The following is a 6,501-nucleotide window of genomic DNA, read 5'->3' on the forward strand; positions in this document are numbered from 1 at the left end:
CACCAAATTCAAGAAACATCACAAAAAATCACCTCCAATTTCCACACAATTCCAGAAATGTCCTTCAAAATTCTTCAAATCTCATCAATATCCCACAACATTCCAGAAAAATTACATGAAATGGCAGAAAACTCCCTCAAAATTCCCTACAGCTTCACAAAACCCTACCAAATTCCAGAAATATTACACAATATCTACACAAATTTCCATACAATGTAAGAAAAATCCCACAAAAATCTTCAAGTCTCCTCTGAATTTTTAAAATTACAAAAAAATTTTAAAAATGTCAGCAAATTCCAGAAACATCCCAAAAAAACTCCTCTAATTTCCATAACATTCCAAATCAATCCCTCCATATTCCAGAAACATCCAAAAAAACCTCCTCAATATCCCACAAAATTGCAGAAAAATGCTACAACATTCCGAAAAAATCCTACAAAATTCCCTACATCTTCTCAAAACCCTACCAAATTCCAGAAAGATCCCATAAAATCTCCACTAATTTCCACAACATTCCAGAAATATCCCATAAAATGGCAGAAAACTCCCACAAAATTCCCTACAACTTCTCAAAACCCTTCCAAATTCCAGAAACATCTCACAAAATCTCCACCAATTTCCACAAAATTCCAGAAATATCCTTCAAAATTCATCAAATCTCATCAATATAACTCAAAATTTTACAAAACCCCCACGTAATTCCAGAAACATCCCACAAAATTTAAGGAAAAATCCCATAAAATGGCAGAAAAATCCCACAAAATTCCCAAAAACTACTCAAAACCCAACCAAATTCCTGAAACAGCCCACAAAATCTCCACAAATATCCATACAACCGAAGAAAAATCCCACAAAATTCTTCAAGTCTCCTCAGAATCCCTCAAAATTCTAAAAAAATTCCAAAAAAATGCCACAAAATTTTTAAAAATGTCACCAAATTCCAGAAACATCCCAAAAAATCTCCTCCAATTTCCATTACATTCCAAATCAATCCCTCACAATTCCAGAAACATCCAAAAAAACCTCCTCAATATCCCACAAAATGGCAGAAAAGTGCTACAACCTTCCGAAAAAAACCTACAAAATTCCCTACATCGCCTCAAAACCCTACCAAATTCCAGAAACATCCCATAAAATCTCCACCAATTTCCACAAAATTCCAGAAATAGCCTTCAAAATTCTTCAAGTCTCATCAATATCCCACAAGATTCCAGAAATATCCCATAAAATGGCAGAAAACTCCCACAAAATTCCCTAAATTCTCTCTAAACCCAACCAAATTCCTGAAACATCCCGCAAAATCTCCACTAATTTCCACACAATCGAAGAAAAATCCCACAAAATTCTTCAAGTCCCCTCAATATCCCTCAAAATTCCACAAAACCCCCACGTAATTCCAGAAACATCCCACAAAATTTAAGGAAAAATCCCATAAAATGGCAGAAAACTCCCACAAAATTCCCTAAATTCTCTCTAAACCCGACCAAATTCCTGAAATATCCCACAAAATCTCCACAAATTTCCACACAACCTAAGAAAAATCCCACAAAAATCGTCAAGTCTTCTCAGAATCCCTTTAAATTCCAAAAAAATTCCACAAAATTCTAAATAATGTCACCAAATTCCAGAAACATCACAAAAAATCACCTCCAATTTCCACAAAATTCCAGAAATATCCTTCCAAATTCTTCAAATCTCATCAATATCCCACAAGATTCCAGAAATATCCCATAAAATGGCAGAAAACTCCCTCAAACTTCCCTAAAACGTCTCAAAACCCTACCAAATTCCTGAAACATCCCACAAAATCTCCACAAATTTCCACAAAATCTAAGAAAAATCCCACAAAATTCTTCAAGTCTCCTGAGAATCCCTTAAAATTCGGAAAAATTCCATAACATTCTACAAAAATCTTAAAAATGTCACCAAATCCCAGAAACATCACAAAAAAATCACCTCCAATTTCCACACAATTCCAGAAATATCCTTCAAAATTCTTCGAATCTCATCAATATCCCACGACATTCCAGAAAAATTCCATCAAATGGCAGAAAACTCCCACAAAATTCCCTACAACTTCTCAAAACCCGACCAAATTCCAGAAACATCCCACAAAATCACCTCCAATTTCCACACAATTCCAGAAATATCCTTCAAAATTCTTTAGTCTCATCAATATAACTCAAAATTTTACAAAACCCCCACGTAATTCCAGAAACATCCAGCAAAATTTAAGGTAAAATCCCACAAAATGACAGAAAACTCCCACAAAATTCCCTACAACTTCTCAAAACCCCACCAAATACCTGAAACATCCACAAAATCTCCACAAATTTCCACACAATCTAAGAACAATCCCACAAAATTCTTCAAGTCCCCTCTGAATCCCTTAAAATTCCAGAAAATTTTTAAAAATGTCACCAAATTCCAGAAACATCCCAAATAAACTCCTCTAATTTCCATAACATTCCAAATCAATCCCTCAAAATTCCAGAAACATCCAAAAAAGCCTCCTCAATATCCCACAAAATTGCAGAAAAATGCTACAACTTTCCGAAAAAATCCTACAAAATTCCCTACATCTTCTCAAAACCCTACCAAATTCCTGAAACATCCCACAAAATCACCTCCAATTTCCACAAAATTCCAGAAATATCCTTCAAAATTCTTCAAGTCTCATTCATATCCCACAACATTCCGGAAATATCCCATAAAGTTGCAGAAAACTCCCACAAAATTCCCTAACACTTCTCAAAACCCTACCAAATTCCTGAAACAGCCCACAAAATCTCCACAAATTTCCACACAATCTAAGAAAAATCCAAAAAAATTCTTCAAGTCTCCTCAGAATCCCTCAAAATTCTAAAAAAATTCCAAAAAAATTCCACGAAATTATTAAAAATGTCAACGAATTCTAGAAACATCCCACAAAATCTCCTCAATATCTCACAAAATTAAAAAAAACCCACAAAATGGCAGAAAACTCCCACCAAATTCCCTAAATTGTCTCTAAACCCGACCAAATTCCAGCAACATCCTACAAAATCTCCACAAATTTCCACACAATCTGGGAAAATTCCACAAAATTCTTTTAGTCTCCTCAGAAACCTTCAAAATTCTGCAAAAATTCCACAAAATTCTTAAAAATCCCACCAATCTCCAGAAACATCCCAAAAAATCTCCTCCAATTTCCACAAAATTCCAAAAATATCCTTCAGAGTTCTTCAAGTCTCATCAATATCCCACAACATTCCAGAAAAATTCCATCAAATGGCAGAAAACTCCCACAAAATTCCCTACAACTTCTCAAAACCCTATCAAATGATTGAAATAGCCCACAAAATCGTAACCAAGTTCCACAGTATCTAAGATAAATGACTCAAATTTCATCTTGTCTCCTCAATATCCCTCAAAATTCCACAAAACCCCCACGTAATTCCAGAAACATCCCAGAAAATTTAAGGAAAAATCCCATAAAATGGCAGAAAACTCCCACAAAATTCCCTAAATTCTCTCTAAACCCTACCAAATTCCAGAAATATCCCACAAAATTTCCACAAATTTCCACAAAATTCCAGAAATATCCTTCAAAATTCTTCAAGTCTTATCAATATCCCACGTAATTCCAGAAATATCCCATCAAATGGCAGAAAACTCCAACAAAATTCCCTACAACTTCTCAAAACCCTACCAAATTCCTGAAACATCCACGAAATCTACACAAATTTCCACACAATCTAAGAAAAATCCCACAAAATTCTTCAAGTCTCCACAGAATCCCTCAAAATTCCACAAAACCCCCACATAATTCCAGAAACTTTCCACAAAATTTATGGAAAAATCCCATAAAATGGCAGAAAATTCCCACAATATTCCTTAAATCTTCTCAAAACCTTACCAAATTCCTGATACATCCCACAAAATCTCCAGAACTTGCCACAAAATCTAAGAAAAATCCCACAAAATTCTTCAAGTCTCCTCATAATTCCTCAAAATTCTACAAAAATTCCATAACATTCTACAAAATTCTTAAAAATGTCACCAAATTCAAGAAACATCACAAAAAATCACCTCCAATTTCCACACAATTCCAGAAATGTCCTTCAAAATTCTTCAAATCTCATCAATATCCCACAACATTCCAGAAAAATTACATGAAATGGCAGAAAACTCCCACAAAATTCCCTACAGCTTCACAAAACCCTACCAAATTCCAGAAATATTACACAATATCTACACAAATTTCCATACAATGTAAGAAAAATCCCACAAAAATCTTCAAGTCTCCTCTGAATTTTTAAAATTCCAAAAAAATTTTAAAAATGTCAGCAAATTCCAGAAACATCCCAAAAAATCTCCACTAATTTCCACAACATTCCAGAAATATCCCATAAAATGGCAGAAAACTCCCACAAAATTCCCTATAACTTCTCAAAACCCTTCCAAATTCCTGAAACATCTCACAAAATCTCCACCAATTTCCACAAAATTCCAGAAATATCCTACAAAATTCATCAAATCTCATCAATATAACTCAAAATTTTACAAAACCCCCACGTAATTCCAGAAACATCCCACAAAATTTAAGGAAAAATCCCATAAAATGGCAGAAAAATCCCACAAAATTCCCAAAAACTACTCAAAACCCAACCAAATTCCTGAAACAGCCCACAAAATCTCCACAAATTTCCATACAACCGAAGAAAAATCCCACAAAATTCTTCAAGTCTCCTCAGAATCCCTCAAAATTCTAAAAAAATTCCAAAAAAATTCCACAAAATTCTTAAAAATGTCACCAAATTCCAGAAACATCGCATAAAATCTCCACCAATTTCCACAAAATTCCAGAAATAAACTTCAAAATTCTTCAAGTCTCATCCATATCCCACAACATTCCAGAAAAATTCCCACAAAATGGCAGAAAACTCCCACAAAATTCCCTAAAACTTCTCAAAACCCTTCCAAATTCCAGAAACATCACACAAAATCACCTCCAATTTCCACACAATTCCAGAAATATCCTTCAAAATTCTTTAGTCTCATCAATATAACTCAAAATTTTACAAAACCCCCACGTAATTCCAGAAACATCCAGCAAAATTTAAGGTAAAATCCCACAAAATGACAGAAAACTCCCACAAAATTCCCTACAACTTCTCAAAACCCCACCAAATACCTGAAACATCCACAAAATCTCCACAAATTTCCACACAATCTAAGAACAATCCCACAAAATTCTTCAAGTCCCCTCTGAATCCCTTAAAATTCCAGAAAATTTTTAAAAATGTCACCAAATTCCAGAAACATCCCAAATAAACTCCTCTAATTTCCGTAACATTCCAAATCAATCCCTCAAAATTCCAGAAACATCCAAAAAAGCCTCCTCAGTATCCCACAAAATTGCAGAAAAATGCTACAACTTTCCGAAAAAATCCTACAAAATTCCCTACATCTTCTCAAAACCCTACCAAATTCCTGAAACATCCCACAAAATCACCTCCAATTTCCACAAAATTCCAGAAATATCCTTCAAAATTCTTCAAGTCTCATTCATATCCCACAAGATTCCGGAAATATCCCATAAAGTTGCAGAAAACTCCCACAAAATTCCCTAACACTTCTCAAAACCCTACCAAATTCCTGAAACAGCCCACAAAATCTCCACAAATTTCCACACAATCTAAGAAAAATCCAAAAAAATTCTTCAAGTCTCCTCAGAATCCCTCAAAATTCTAAAAAAATTCCAAAAAAATTCCACGAAATTATTAAAAATGTCAACGAATTCTAGAAACATCCCACAAAATCTCCTCAATATCTCACAAAATTAAAAAAAACCCACAAAATGGCAGAAAACTCCCACCAAATTCCCTAAATTGTCTCTAAACCCGACCAAATTCCAGCAACATCCTACAAAATCTCCACAAATTTCCACACAATCTGAGAAAATTCCACAAAATTCTTTTAGTCTCCTCAGAAACCTTCAAAATTCTGCAAAAATTCCACAAAATTCTTAAAAATCCCACCAATCTCCAGAAACATCCCAAAAAATCTCCTCCAATTTCCACAAAATTCCAAAAATATCCTTCAGAATTCTTCAAGTCTCATCAATATCCCACAACATTCCAGAAAAATTCCATCAAATGGCAGAAAACTCCCACAAAATTCCCTACAACTTCTCAAAACCCTATCAAATGATTGAAATAGCCCACAAAATCTTAACCAAGTTCCACAGTATCTAAGATAAATGACTCAAATTTCTTCTTGTCTCCTCAATATCCCTCAAAATTCCACAAAACCCCCACGTAATTCCAGAAACATCCCAGAAAATTTAAGGAAAAATCCCATAAAATGGCAGAAAACTCCCACAAAATTCCCTAAATTCTCTCTAAACCCTACCAAATTCCAGAAATATCCCATAGATTTCCACAAATTTCCACACAATCCAAGAAATTGCCACAAAAATCGTCAAGTCTCCTCAGAATCCCTCAAAATTCAAAAAAA

This window comes from Cyanistes caeruleus, unplaced genomic scaffold, assembly GCF_971803275.1.
Source record: "Cyanistes caeruleus unplaced genomic scaffold, bCyaCae1.hap1.1 HAP1_SCAFFOLD_102, whole genome shotgun sequence".
In the NCBI taxonomy this organism is placed as follows: domain Eukaryota; kingdom Metazoa; phylum Chordata; class Aves; order Passeriformes; family Paridae; genus Cyanistes; species Cyanistes caeruleus.